Genomic DNA, 16,409 nt, shown 5'->3' with positions numbered 1-16,409 from the left:
AGTGTGTTATGAGCATAAATAGAACACGTATCCTATAGAAACTCAACAAACAATTAAAGATGGAGAAGAGAATGTGTTATAAGTTTAAAAAAAATTTAATCCATGCATACGATAGTTTCGAACGGTAATATTAACATGTAAATAACATGGTAAAAAATTAATTTAATAATAATTATAATTAAATTAATTACGTATTACTGTAATTACGCCTTCTCTTTTACATCTCTAATTGTTTGTTAAGTTGCTATAGGATACGTGTTCTATAAATGCTCATAACACACTTTATACTTCTAATATTTTCATATTCGAAAAATACTTACAGCAGTAAGCTATCAATGTAATATGAAGAATCTTTATTAGAAATCGACCTTTGGAACCCCCAAAGTAAAGGATGAAATAAAACTCAACCTTTTCTCGCTCTCTCTCTCTCTCTCTCTCACACGCGCGCGCGCACACACACACACACACACACACACACACACACACACACATATATATATATATATATATATATCTTTTGCAATAACACCAGTAAGCAACTTCCACATCAGTGGAAGGCAAGCAATTTGTGGGTAGTTCTTTGCCAAATTTCCTTCATTTGATCATTCACTTCTATTGTGCGTTGAATGTGTAATACATTGGTTGTCGAGCTTGCTGGTGGATGTTTATTTTACTGGATAATTGTTATATAGAGCGTGTCTTGTGTTTGTGGGTTGTTTTATTTAGGTTGTATTATTGAATTGCTAGTGTCTTGCGTAGGATGTGAGCTGTTCCTAGAAGGGCTATTTTGAGGATAGTGTATAGTGTTTTGTTATTATTATTATTATTATTATTATTATTATTATTATTTCATATACGTTCAATAGATTGGAAAAGAAAAACTCCTAACATCGGGCTACAACAAGTAACCTTAGATGCCAAGAACTCTCCTAAGTATTCTAGCTGTCCCTAATAACACTGTTTTCTGCATTTGTACTAAATTGGGTTTTACGCTTATTTCCTCTATCCATCTGTTCAAATCTTTAGGGATAGTTCCCAATGCACCAATAACTATTGGGATACATTTTACCCGCACATTCCATAGTCCCTATAACTCCTGGTACTTTGCTATTTTCTCTATACCTCTCATATTAACTTTTTCATTATTTGGGACTGTAAAGTCAATTGTCTATCACTGTATATTCTCTTTATCTACTACTACTAAATCAAGCTTTCAAGCTTCTATTACTTTGTCCATCTGTGTGATAAAGTCCAACAACATCTTATATTTCTTATTTTCCAGTTCTTTACCAGGTTCATGTTCATGTCATTTATCAGCATGGTCAAATCCTATCTTTCTACATATGCCCTAGTGGATTACTCTCCTTCGGTTGTCATGTCTTTTCTGGTATTTTTTGTCAGCATGCTACATCCACCTTCTATATGAGTAAAACTTTCCTTTTTTAATTTGCATAATCTACATTTGGAATCTACTTGGCTTTTGTCTATCTTGGCTTTTAGCTTTTATCCAATAAGTCCTTAATGCTTGAACTTGTGCAGCTACTAACAACATTCTGTCTCTCTTTTACACCTTCCTTTCTGCAACCACAACAATGTCTCATTACTATTTCTTGCAGCTATCTTTGGGAATATACCATGCAAAGCCTTCTCTTGTCAGTCAGATAACCTCTTTTTCTGTTTTTTAACATTTGGCTCTTTAGTTTCTCTATGTCCCATGTGACTCTAACAGTTCTTTACTGTTACTTACATAGAAGGTGGTTATATCTACTGTAGCTAACTCCACGCAGTCTGCTACTGATATTAGCCTTCTTCCACCTTCCTTTCTAGGAAAGTATAATCTTGCTACTCCTGCCCTTAGGTGGAGTCCTCTATTCATATTGAATTCCTTCCTAGTTCTTCTGTCTTGTTTTGCTAATTCAGATGAGGTCCAATGTAGGAAAGCTGTTGTGTATCTAAGTAATGACACTGCTCAAGTATTTGCAGCCTTCACTAGATTCGGACCATTTAACTTTGACTTCATGAGCTTCCTCACCCTTCTGATGTACTTCTCAATTTTCGTTTTCATTTCTATAATTAGTAGCCTGTCAGATTCTAACAATCCTAAATATTTATAACTCTCTCATTCTTTCAATGATTTTAATTTCTAGCCATCTGGTAATTGGATGCCCTCACTGTCGACTACCTGTCCCTTTTCCTGACTAATATTGCACACTTATTTATGCCAAATTTCATACATATATATTTGCTGAACAGTCTTACAGTTTGTATTAAGGAATCTATCACTTTTTCATCCTTACTAAAAAGCTTCAGATCATCGATGTAGAGCAAATGGTTAATTTTTCTTTTACTATTTATGAACTGATACCCTGACTTTGCCTTCCTTAATACTAAACTGAGAGGGATTAAACACAAAACAAATATTCAAGGGGATAACGAGACTCTTTGGAAAATTCCTCTCTTGATATTAACTTTCCCTAATGCTGTGTCACCTGAGTAGAGATTTACTTTCCATTTCTTCATGCTAAAGCTATTTAATTCTCTAATGTTGTCTGCAATACTGAATATACTCAAACATTCACTTATTCACGAGTGTGGGATTATGTCATAAGTTTTCTTATATGCTATCCATGCTATTGTCATAGGCTTTTTATAATCTATCCATTCTATTATTATTATTATTATTATTATTATTATTATTATTATTATTATTATAAAGAAGGAAATTGATGCTAGTTATAGCTTCAAATGAAGTTCGAAATCTAGCATCATTTCCAGATTTCTTTTATTTAGATCACAAAACAACCATGTCTCGTTTGAACTTCGTCGAAGAATTCCATATTGTGTTTATAGTAAAGCGTACCATAGAGACCGGTAAATTGGCGTGAAGTTGGCGAATAAATTCCCCAACCCTGAAGGGCAACTATTCTGTACTACTTTGAAACGACCATTCACGTGACAATATCTTATAGCATCCTATGAAAATCAGTTTTTCCGTCAGAAATTAATACCCTTCTCCTATATTTAAAGCTGATTTCATAAGAGTTTTTTTTTTTAATTTAAGCCTCATAAACATGTCAACATTTAATGCAATCGTAACTATTTGTAACAATTATTTTTAAAGTTCGTGTGGCGTCGGGAAAGCTTATTCCTAGGGAAACAAACTCCTCACAGAGAGCAAGGGTAAAGTTTTTATCTTTTTTTATGTTCTTTAGCTGTCATCAGACTTCGTGAACTGTGCTTTTCTCTTTCCTTGGTAAAGGGCCTGCTCTGGAACGTCATGAATTTCTATTTGCATTGGAGTATACTTTTCCCATATATTTTTGCAATAAAAAAATTGCCGACACAGATAAGTAGCTGGACTAAATTCGTTTTCTTTAACTTATAAAAATAATTTAAGAAGTTACATTTTTACTGTTAACTGTTTCTTTTAATCAACCATTGAATTTATCGAATACTTCCTATTCTTTCAAACGTTATATTATGTTTCTAGCAAGTGGAGACTGAAAATATTATCTTATAGAATACTCTCCCCAACCATCTATCTCTCCCTCTGTTCTCTCTCTCTCTCTCTCTCTCTCTCTCTCTCTCTCTCTCTCTCTCTCTCTCTCTCTCTCTCCCTCTGACACACACACATACACATACTAGCATGTGTACATAGATTCACACACACACACACACACACACACACATACTCAAATTTTGAACTATAGAAAACAGAATTCCTTTTTAGTCGATATTTGCAGATATGTCACAAAAGATTCAATGCGTCATATTTAAAAAAATCTGATATATCGTTTACTGTTAATTGATTATATTTTAGTCATATTTATTTCAAGTATCCGTCATTTAACTTTGCAATCACTATAAACGTTATCCTATTTGATATCAACTATTTCGTTAAATGGATTTGCGCTTCCAACGCGTTTAAGTAGATTTGATATGTTTGAAAAAAATTTAAATGCGAGCGACAACATGAAATAATATTTTGTTACCCCCGTTTAGTTTTATTTACATATCTATTTTTGGCGTACTGCAAAAGAACGGAATCCAACTGGTTCATAAATAGTAGTATGGTAAGTCAATGTAGTTAAACAGATTTTGTGCTTCCAAACGCTCGTAATTGCATATTTGAATGATAGCATTTCATACGGAGAAAAGTACTAACTTTTAACTACAAGGACATAAGTCCGAGTCGTAAAACTCGATGCTTGCACACTGGAAATATGTGGATGGTGCATGTACTGCTCCTAAGAGGAAAAATATGTAAAAGGAGTATGGACAGCAACTGCTAAACAGCAGTTATTTTGTTTTTAAGATAGCACAGAAAATTGTAAGCTGGCCTGGCTCCATCAGACACTGAGTTTGAGAAACATGTACCAGTACACAAGACCACCTAAAACAACAAAATATCCAGTATGGCCACTTCTTACACCCCTATATATTTCAGACCAGTGGCCACTACCGACACCCTAAATGTTGCAGCTGTATTTCTGATGAACATGAGGGGCACTGTAACGTCCCACCAACGATAAACCCAATACCTGAGAGACTTAGCGACATGTAATCAAGCAATATATGGTTCTGTTACAAACACATCTGAATGCTGACATACCAGATTCTGGGATACACATACCAAAGTATGTTGTATTTCAAACTAACAGGAAAGAAAGGACTGATGGTAAAGTTGTAATGTACATTCTGGAAGATGTCACGTCTGTAATCCTGCTGACACACTCAAACTCAGTCGGTGAGACTCTAGTGGTACACATTAAACTGATGAAAAGGATAACATGTACTACATATCACCCATCAGACGCTCCAAATTAAGGGGATTCATTCGAAGAGAGTCTCAAAAAGCTGGAAGAATTGTTAACCAGCCTTGATGACGGCCTTCACATACTTCGTTTAGGAGACTTCAACCTCTCTAATAGATAATGGCCAGAGGGCTGCCTTCTCTCAGGTATGTCACTGCATGAAAAGAAGCAAGCAAAATCTCTGGACCTCTGCTTCACAAATAACGCTGCGCGCATCCGCAATGTTATGGTGACACCGACGATTCTCTCGGACCATAACTTAATAGAAATAACAACGTATGGTCCACAGAGAACTGCAGATATGCAGGTTACTTGAAGCATCTAACTCCTTTCCAGCCTGAACTTTCAAAAAGCTGATTGGAAGGGTATTCAGAAAGAGGTCATAGAACAAAACTGGTCTACAAGACTCTCTACAAAAGATATTGACATAAACTACAGAATTTTATGCCAATCATGCATAGCATATGCAGTAAGTTTGTGCGAGAGAGAATGACAAACCAACAGAAAAACGTAACACCCAGAGATAAGAAGATTCTAATGAAACGACTAGCAAAGATCTCAAACCGTTTAAGTGGGACAGTGAAGGATGGCTAAGAATCTCAAACAAACACTGCTTGAGATTGAAAGTAAGCTAAACACTCCCATTAGTGCAGGAAAGGAAGCTAGGGCTGTAAAAAATGTAAAACCAAATCCTAAAGCCTTCTATAGATTTGCAAAAGAGTCTGCTTCACCACGGCACAAGATAGGGATACTGTTCGAAGAAAATGACTCATCAATTGCAGACCTCTGAGGATAAGTGAAATACTGAAAATTCAAAGCAAAAGTATTTTCACAACTCCGCTGTAACACTTGTAAGCAGCTATACCTGATAAGTTTTTTTGCGCTACCGCTCTACACAAAGAGATGGCAATTGTTGATAATATCAAAATAGAGGAAACTTGTAATATCAACCAGTGATGAAATAAGCTTAGACTCAGCTACATGCCTTGAAGGATTTCCAACAATCCTCCTGAAGAAATGCAAAGGGGCTCTAACAAAACCACTACTGAACTTCTTTTACAGCTTCCTTGCAACTGAGCGACTTCCCAGCAAGTTAAAGGGAGGCATAACATGTTCTGTCGATAAAGGAGGTGGCAGGTGGGATGCTAAAAAGTTTAGGCCTATCTTTCTAGTTTCCCATATCAGCAAAGTCATGGAACGCATTGTCAAGAGGAAATTGATCGAATTCCTAGAGGTTAATAACTTTCTCCCTGACACCCAGCATGTCTTCTGCTCAGGAAGAAGCAGCATTATGACTGGATGTTGAAACAACTAATGAATCACTCGAACGTGGATATGATATATCTTGATTTTGCAAAGGCCTTTGATAAGATTGATCACTGGATGATATGCCAGAAGCTACGGAGACTTGGCATAGTCAGAAAACTGGGAGAGTGATTATATGACTTCTTAAATTGGTCAGAATCATTTGCTAGTAATGAATGCAATGGCTTTCGTTTTTCTTCCAACAAATGTTGAATATTTCCATTACTTTCATCAAACCATTCTTGATGTTTCTTCTTTACTCCTAAAACTTCTTTTACTTAAATTGTATAGTTGCCCTCTGAAGTCCATCCACTTATCTGTCCAGTCCAAATTTTTGATTTCTGCTGAAATTCTACTTTAACTGTTTTATCCTTAAGGCGATTCACGTTTAGGGATACCAGTGCCACTTTGCCTACTTTTTGGCTTCACTACAAACTTCCTTTTCTCACGAACCAAGCGATGATCTGTCCAACGTTCTACTCCTCGCATGAACCGCACTATTCAGAAATCTCCCTTATCTCGCTTTCTAGTTATATAGTCTATCAGGTGCCATTGTTGTGAACCAGGTGCGTCCATATAGCTTTGAACTTATCTTTTTGCTGAAAAGCAGTGCTCATAATAAATAGATTCAGCTCAGAACACATTTGTAACAAAACTAAGCCATTGCTGTTACAATTTCTCACTCTGTGACTTCCAATCACACCCTATTTTTTGCAATTTTTTCTTCTTTCCTACTCCAATAAAATGCGCACCCAGTAGATTTCTCAGTAAAGTTACCTTGCCCAAGAAATCTAGTCTCTGATAATGCTACAATGTCCATTGCACACCTTTGCATTTCCTTACCAATAAGAGCAGACCTTCTCTCTGGGAGTCTTTTATTTGATACTGAATCTAATAATGTTCTTACATTCCAACATCCAATATTCATGGAAACTTTTCTGTTGTTGCTGCATGCAGTGGCAGGATGACGACCGAGCCCAGGCTGCGAATCCCTGGGGCGCCTGCCGGTCCAGACCTGTTCACTCCTGGATCACAAGCCCTTTTTTTTTGCCATTTACATTTTCAAATGTAAATGGACCTCATAATTATATTTAAGCTTTTTTTCGAGCTACGACCAGCCCCATTCATTGAGCCCGTGTAACTTCAGCTCAAGCAATACTCGTGCCATAAACTTTTTAAAGTGAGAAGAGAGCTTGCACTCACCCAATCCCACTCTCTAAGTACCAAAAGCATAATCCATAAAGGGGAATAGATCCTCATCAATGGATGCTCTTTCAGATTGCAGGTTTAATTTCGGAGTATCCTTCTCCTAGATAGTTTGTCATCCAAGACTAAAGAATTACTATCCGCCCATCGTAGGGATTTCACATGCACTCACACCAACGCACACATAGACACACATTAACAGCCGCAAAGTTAGTAATAATGAATACACACCATCATACACACTGAACAAGATAAAAAATATAAATACATATATCCATAATGCAAATAAAAATATTAAAAATATATACATATATACAAAAAAAATTGCCATGCACATAATACGCATAAAATTATTCATTAAAATTCATTAAAAAAAATACACACACACACACACACAACGCAAAAATAAACCCACACAACTTTACATACTTTATTGGATGGCCGTTGACTCTTGTGAGTTCTTCCGCTCTTCGACGGGTCTTGTTTTTTATCCCTCAGGGTGTCCAACGGTCACATTCCTCACCAAGTAAGCCTGGTGGAGTTGCCAGTTTAGTCGCCGACGACCCCATCATGCAACAGTTTGTACTGGGTTACATGTTACATGTAGCACATAAGAGCGACCCGATATACATACATACATACATACATACATACATACATATATATATATATATATATATATATATATATATATATATATATATATATATATATATATATATATATATATATATATACACATACATACATACATAGAAAGGCAATTATGCGGATAAACAAATTAAATATATTAAATATAACAGCTTGGGTATGAAATACAAAATATGTATATAAGTATAAACGCAAAATTAGAGAAAGCAAAAGGTGGAGTTTTTAATATATAGATATTTATATTGATAAATCCTACTTAAACGAAGTACAAACGACAGAAAAAATCAAAGGGATGGAAATAAGGTGTTATAGGTCCAACAGCTGTTTTGAGGTGCTCGGAGATCCATGATAATGTTGATAGATGTAGTTCATCACAATATGCGGTCATAATGGATGCAGTCAACATTGGATAAGACGTGCCACCGTTATCAGGGTAGAGAAGATCTTACACTTCAGATCCCAATGCAGAGAAATTCAAAGATGGAATGATTAAATGTGGAGAGCCAGCTGTATTGAAGGGGGGAAGTAGGAGGGTTGGTGAGGTAATGGAGGAATGTTAAGACAAGGAATGGTAAGAGGGCTAGTTCAGGAAGAGTGGGGGTTAATAATGAGGATACTGATTCGTCTCAAAGCCTACATCCTTTGCTTTCTTTCGTTTTGCATATATACATATTTTAAGTTTCATACCCAAATTGTTATATTTGATATATTTAATTTAAAATATTTAATCTGCATAATCTTCCCCATCTTTGCTAAACTTGATCCGTCTTATGATTATATTCGCTAGCTCGCGGAATCGATCCCCTGTAAAGACATTAGAGCCTAAGTTTCAATCATTTGAGCCCTACTAAGTGTCTTCTATACTGAGTATCTCTGGATATCATCTGTTGACTCTCTCTCTCTCTCTCTCTCTCTCTCTCTCTCTCTCTATCTCTCTCACTCTCTCTCTCTCTCTCTCTCTCTCTCTCTCTCTCTATCTCTCTCTCTCACTCTCTCTCTCTCTCTCTCTCTCTCTCTCTCTCTCTCTTTAAACTCTTTAAATATATATATATATATATATGTAAGTATGTATGTATAAAATACTCTGTGTAGAGACAATGCTGATAACACAAAAGTAACATATCGCAGTCTCAACTAAACACACTCTACATCCTAAAGGAGCTACATTAAAACACTAACTACATCCTACAACGGGATTTTGCTCACCTGGCTATCACAAGCACATTCAGACAATCTACTAACTATCTTCTAGCCATCTACTTATATTTATCACAACACACATATCAATAAACAAAGCAAAAGCATCATACCTACAGATAGATAGATAGATAGATAGATAGATAGATAGATAGATAGATAGATAGATAGATAGATAGATAGATAGATAGATAGATAGATAGATAGATAGATCTTCATTTATCACAGCAAACAATATCGTTATTACATATTTACAGTCCCTACACCTATTTGCATATGATTTATGACAGCAAGCTAAAGAGACAGTTTCTACGTAGTTCCTCGATCTGATAGAAATAATGATATATTACATCACAGCAACTGAAATGTGCAGGGTCTGAGACAGTCTCTACGTAGTCCCGCGACCGGCAAGAAATATTAATAACTTTGAAAATTGAGCGGGTCAAGGTATATCAAAAATTTCATGGAAAAAATTTCATTCATAATAATTTAGACATTTCTTGAAATTCTCGTTTCGGAGTCATCGCTATGTGATTATTAAAATCATTTAAAGCCCGAGTGACATATACGACACTGAATTGTTATTCAATATATTACCAGTATTTTCCATTTTCGTTACTATTGTATTAGTGCAACAAGTTTCAGTTAGTGTTCAATTATGTATCAAAAATGTGTGATGATAAATATATAAAGCTTGTTTTGAAGTCGCTTTATGAATTATTGATTTGTTTATAAAACGGAAGTTTCGTTTGCCACGTACATCTGAGTTTGTTGTACCTTTGTTACTTTACCTTTGTTCACTATATCATCCTATGCTGTTATATATATTTTATGTGCACAATGTTAGCTATTTATAGATTTACTTCTACAAAAGAGAAATGAACTTGAGTTTTAGTTCTCTCAATCTTATTAGTAAAATATTCAAAATTGCTAAATTTCATAGAAATACTATGTGACTATATTGTTGATAGATAAGCATCTTGACTCCGTGGATATTATTTAAATAAGATCTAAGTCAACCAGAAAATGTTGTATACAACATTGATTTTCCTCTTTGCTAAAATCCCGAGTTCATATTTACTGGGGTTCTGCAGCAATTTACATACATACATACATACATACATACATGTTGAAATTCCAATGAAGGAGCCTTGGATATAGGTTAGAAACCGGCTCTCTCTCTATTGGCAAGAAATCTTGAAATAAAACGGAACAATGACACATACATACGTACATATGTTGTGTGCGTATGTACCTATGCGTGTAAGTATGTATATGTAACGTGAATGTGTGCGTGCGTGTGTGTGTGTGTGTGTGCACGTGTGTGTATGTTCAATTTATAAATTGGGAGATCTGTCTTTTGCTTTTCAACTGAACAATTCCTCCATTTCTCTATTCCTTTTTCGAATATCTAATATTTTAGATCGTTTATCAGCTTTTACAGAAATGTTTCAGCACGCTGGCAGATTAATTAACCAATTAGGATGTATTACTACGATTTGCCAAAGCAGAAATTTGCCTCAAAAATTACATTACCTTTCTTCAAAGTTTCTGCAAAAATGACTTATTGTTTTCTAAAATCACACAGCTTTTTAAAGAATTTTCTTGAGTGAGCATGGTATCTTGTTCTTCTATGACAAAATTAAGATTTGAATATATGCTTTTCAATGAAATCAATTACCTATCTCTTTAACAAAAATATCTGCTGAAAAACTAAATACTTCTAATAGCCTGATTGAATATTCAGTCGCGATAATGACAAATACTAAACTTCATCATAGCACATTGTTATATTAAGTCAAATGAATTGATATCTGAGGTAAGATGAAGAATATTTGTATCATAATAGAGTTAAAACAAAGTTATATAAAAATTACTCAGATTAAAAAGTATTTGAACTTGTAAATAATTGAGAACACTTGGAAATGTAAACGAAAGTTGTCTCTGCTTTGATATGAAAAGTAGCTACATTATAAAAATAAGCTCAAGAATTTTCATTTCAATTGATAATCAAGTAGCATACTGAGCTATGGGGAAACTATCATTACCCAACCTGAATTAATTCTAAAATATCGCAAAGCTCTTGATAATTTAGTCGTTGTAATTTTTGAACATTGATCCATACACCTGGTTCGGGCAGGAGTAAATTTAATCACCCGCATTACTTGATTTGCACATATTTTATTTATCCTGATGGATTGAAAGATAAAACCAATCCTAGCAGCATTTGAAAAACTCAGAATGTAACCAGAGGTTGCTAAATGCCACAAGTCACTCCTACCGATTCTGCTCTACAGATTCTGTTGTCAATAGAATTTGTCAGATGTAAACAAATCTCAGGCAGTTAATAGATGTACATAAGTCTTTGACTCCTGTCAGCTATTAATATCGTGTATGATCACTAGGCATAAAACGTATCGAAATAGAGACACTCAGAATGCGGAGAATGAAAACAAACACAAATCATACGACAATAGATATTTTCTTAATATTTTAAAAGGGGAAACAAAAAAACTAACTACCTGCAGCAAACACGTCTAGGCGATAAAACATTCTAAGCAGTACCATTTAATACCAAGGGGGTGTGGCTCAAATAGATGGTGATGATTACCTTAGATAATATCAGAAAATAATTAATGTCCTCATTAATTTGATGTAATGAGGGATTTTAATATACTTAACTGTTGTTTTAATGTGCTAACGCTTCACGTTCTCAGATCAAACATGCCTCACATTTTAGTTAATTAAAATAATTGTAGAAAAATTTCTTCAAGGTTCAGAAGTTTCATCAAATTGATTCTGAAACTAGTGTTATCTTTTGCGTTTCTTTTGACGAAATGAATACCAAATGAAACAAGGTTAACATTTGCTATCTCTTAAATCTGATTAATTTGTTGGAGATGATATACAAAGAAACAAGTAATGTGAAACAATTACAATGTGATAGTTGTCGAGTTTTACTGGTAATCCAATAACTGAATTCCCCATCATGAAAAGAATAAAACAAATTAATTGCTAGATTTGTCGCTAGTATCCGAATTCCTACGCGTTTTATCTTCCTTTCTCTTTTTTCTTTTTTTTTTTCTAGTGAACTAAATCATTTTAGAACTTACAGTCATTATACACAAATGTAAATATACTGAAATATCTTAGCAATAAGATAATTATAATAATAATAGTAAAGCAATAACTATAAGTTTCTTCATTCAGTTAGGATGTGGAACCCACTTGGAGAAAATTGCGTTGCAAAGCAAAATTGCAATTATCTATTTAATGTATAAAGTCTGATGTTGCGTTCATAGTACGTGGAAGTACCCAAAAGTAACCGGAAACGTCCTCTGTGAGACGAGCCCGTTGTGGTTCTCTCTTATTTGTCAATTTTTGCGATGGCTGAAACGAAGGTACAGCGTGCTTCTGGGAAATTCTGTTTTCTGCTGGGGCAAACGGTGGCCAAAACAGTGTTATGCTGCAAACAGCTTACAAGCAGTGGCAGACTGGGTCTAAAAATATTGATTGCCAGTAGTTAACTACAATGCTATCATTTAATTTTTTTTCTTAATCTTCTTTTCAACTGTCTACAAACACAGCCAGACTTAAATAATTAATGCATTCTTCCAAGAGTAAATAAGAAAATTCTCAAACTTGAGGGTATGGGCCCGTTAGATATTAATATGGGCCCCCAAATATGGATTCTAATGGCGCAGATGCCCACTTGCCATCGAGTAAGCGGGTAACCTGGCGAGTCCGCCACTGCTTACAAGGATGCTGCCATGAGCAAAACAAGTTTACGAGTGGTTTTCACGCTTTAGTAATGGTCTTGTTGCTAGAAAATTAACCTCGTTCAGGGCGATCGTCGACCATCCGAACAAATGAAAATATCACGAAAATTCATGAACTGAGCTTGGAGGACCGTCGTCGAACAATTAACGAACTTGTTGACATGACTGGTGTGTTCTGGATCTCCTACCAACAAATTTTGAGCGAGGAATTCCGAATAAAAAGAATTACAGCAAAATTTGTGCTTCGCTTGCTCACGGAAGATCAAAGCTGAATGCGTGTCGTCAACTAAAAGAACAGACGGAAGTTGATCTTGCTTCCAACAACTTTTTTCGTTCCCTTGAGTGAAAAAAAATTCTTAAAGGAAAACGTTTTGCAGATGTGGAAGAGGTGAAGGAAACATAAAGACTGAGGCGTTAAAAGGTATCGCACCGCTAGAGTTCCAGGACTGCTTCGAACAGTAGAAAACTTGTCTGAACCGATTCATTTCTTCAAATGAATAATATTTTGAAAGCGATAAAAGTGTAAACATTTAAAACTAAGTGAATAAAATAATATTGTAAAGTTCCGGTTTCTTTGGGGTAACCCCTCGTAAACACGTTCGATTTGACGAAAGGACAGGAGCTTCGATTCAATAAAGCTCCCGTCAGCTCATCCCCGATGATGACAAACTTTATACTGAAAAAATTCAAGTCTGAAAGAATTTGAAGGGGCCATAAAGGCAATGTGTTCAGCTTCAGATCAAAGCCTAGTGAACAAGCAAAGAGCGAGCTGCACAGACATCTATGGAAGTTCTCGAAGGCAACGTTATGAAAGAGAAGAGTTATTGGTCTGTGGAAATATACTGAAGGTGTGTGAATTCCTCGAAAAGAAACATCAAAGAACGCCAGCTTCGGTCAATTTTACTGCTGATGGTTGAAAGGGAAGTGACTTTTGACATTGTTTCTCGAACCTTTTCTCCGGAAAAACAGTTATTAGAGATGTTCCCAGTTACTCGAGATCACTAATAGCGTCGTGCCTCTTATCAGTGAAGTCTTTGAGAACAGAGGCGGCTTGGTTGTACTGTGGCTGAGTTTGGCCAATGCCTATGGGTTCATATCATCACTGACTGATTGAGTTTGTATTGCACCGCTACTCTGTTCCCAGCAAGATCAAAGACGTAATACTGAATTACTAAAATAATTTCAGGCTGAAAATCACATTGGGTACAAGCTTTTCTATTCTTTTCACACTTGCTTTAAGCACGGTGGTAGCCACATCAGCCGAGGCGGTGAGGAATTATAACCCTACTATGTCAAAGTCCATGGTCGACAAATTCCATTTCCGTATCAGGAATTGCCATACTCCCAATTACAGAACAACCAGTAAAAAATTTGGAAAAGCACCTTGCCTCAACTTTACACTCTACAGCAATTATAAAATTCAAGAAATCCCTGGATGACTGGTCCGGCAATTTCAATAATCCAGGTGCCTGGTAGATGAAGCACTAGTTTTATCTACTTTCTGTCCTATCCGTTGTTGTACGGTCTCTGCTGCTTTACACGTTTTCATTAACAATAGACTTTGAGGTAATACGAGCAAGAGAAGTCCTAATGTATAAGGACTCCTATGACCAGAAAATGTCATCAGTTGGCATCAAGGTGAAACTAAGGATTAAGTGGAGGTTAGTTACGTCTACAGCAAAAGAAACTGGAGGACAGTTTGACAACTGGTAGAGTAGTGGCTTCGGGTGCCTCACCCATACACATGTTGGCAAGTTTCGGTTCAATGAGAGACATTCTCTGATTTAGGAGGATTTTCGAGGAGGGGTAGAAGAGCGAGGTACTAGAATTCTGAAGCTCCAACAATAATGAGCATAGACAGGCTTAGAGTGTATGCAGAGTTTAGCGTAACTTAAAATAACGGATTTTCGTTGTCCCATGTTTCTCTTCCAGTCTGTGTACTAGCCAAGCTCTGCTAACGTTCACATCTGGAAAAAGAACGAAATACCATCCTGATCATGCTATTCTGAGATAGGATCCTTAGAACAACTCTGTAGCTGCCCACAAGCACTTGGAGAAGACGCTATCATTGGAACGGTTGCTAAGAGCTTAGACACTGCCATCAGCACAAGTAAATACCATCACATTCCAAAGAAATTTATTATATTTGTCAAGGCTGAAGAGAGTTCACATTCACAATATTCAGCTATGTATATACCAAACAAATATCATATTGAATGATTAATTCTTAATTATAGCAACTACTTTTCAAATGCAATAAAATTGTTAATTTTGAACCTTTGTCGATGTTTAACAATTTCAGCACACATTAGGAATATCATGGTCTCATTATTGAAATTATTAATATTTCACTTATATCTTAAAGTATCTCCTTATTAAAATTTTAAGTGTAACTTCTAGCCTTCATCTATATATTTAATTATATTTTGCTTTGAAATTATAAATATGCTAAGTTACAATGTGCTCCTTACCTTATTCTCTGAACTTATCTTCCACCCCTAATTTCTAATACTTATTCCTTTAGTTTTTTATTACCTTCCCCTTTAAGATGATAATCAAAATAAGTATTATTAACTCTTCCTATCCTTCTTTCTTCCAGCTATCACCACTTCCCCATCAGGCATTCCGCCTTTTTTACCACCCCAAGTCTTAACCTTTGGTGTAGACGAAACCGGATATAAGGTTCCAGTGCTTAGTCTAGTAGGTTGTCATGATATTAATTAATTTATCACTTTTATCTAGAATACTGCTACAACTCCCAAAAGATTTAATTTTGGATGATTGAAGTCTACATTTCCCTATTGTCTTCGAAGTGTAGGTAACTAGGTCACTACTCTCAATTACCCCCCCCCCCCCCACTATAACCTCTTCTAACCTCTAAATTCTAGTAGAAACACATTCTGCCAAAGATATAGCAGCTGAATCAATGTAAATATTTGAGTTCCGTTGGTGATACGAATATGTTAAAGCAGTTGGTTTCATGTTTTGGATCTCACCTAATGCTAAAACGCTCATTAGTTCTCTAAACTTTATTTTTTTGTATTTTATTTTATTTATTATTTCTATTGACTTTATATTCAGTCGGACTCACCATTGTATTGTGGTTGAGTTAGGGATTCTGCGGGGCATGTAAACGTCTTTAAGGTAATCACAGCCTGATGATTATCTACGCTGAGAAGAGTTTATTGCGTAACACTTGCTTGATAAGTAAAACTTGGTTAAGAAACATTTGTAGCTTACATTCTACTTCCTCTATTTCTTCCTCAATTTGGTATGTATTTGTGCGCGTCTTAATCTGGGTTGTCCATTTTCGAATGTTCTTCCTAAGGTAAGACAAGTTTTTCATGTTTGTTGCACACACTCATTTTTGCCAGTATATACGCAGTGAAGCTATACAATAGCGTCGTATTTATATCGATTGCTATTGTCCAGTAAATATTGGTGCCTTGTTGTACCA

At 35.6% G+C, this 16,409-nt stretch overlaps 1 protein-coding gene across 8 annotated transcripts in view; it reads right to left on the bottom strand.

Annotated features, from left to right (window-relative positions):
• Positions 1-16,409, bottom strand: part of LOC106874330 (uncharacterized) — a 902,231-nt gene that overhangs the window by 850,176 nt on the left and 35,646 nt on the right. The window lies entirely within an intron of this gene.

This window comes from Octopus bimaculoides, chromosome 2 (assembly GCF_046866305.1).
Source record: "Octopus bimaculoides isolate indiv1 chromosome 2, ASM4686630v1, whole genome shotgun sequence".
Classification (NCBI taxonomy): domain Eukaryota; kingdom Metazoa; phylum Mollusca; class Cephalopoda; order Octopoda; family Octopodidae; genus Octopus; species Octopus bimaculoides.
The sequence above is the reverse complement of the archived record's forward strand: the minus strand, read 5'-3'. Positions and strand labels throughout refer to the sequence as shown.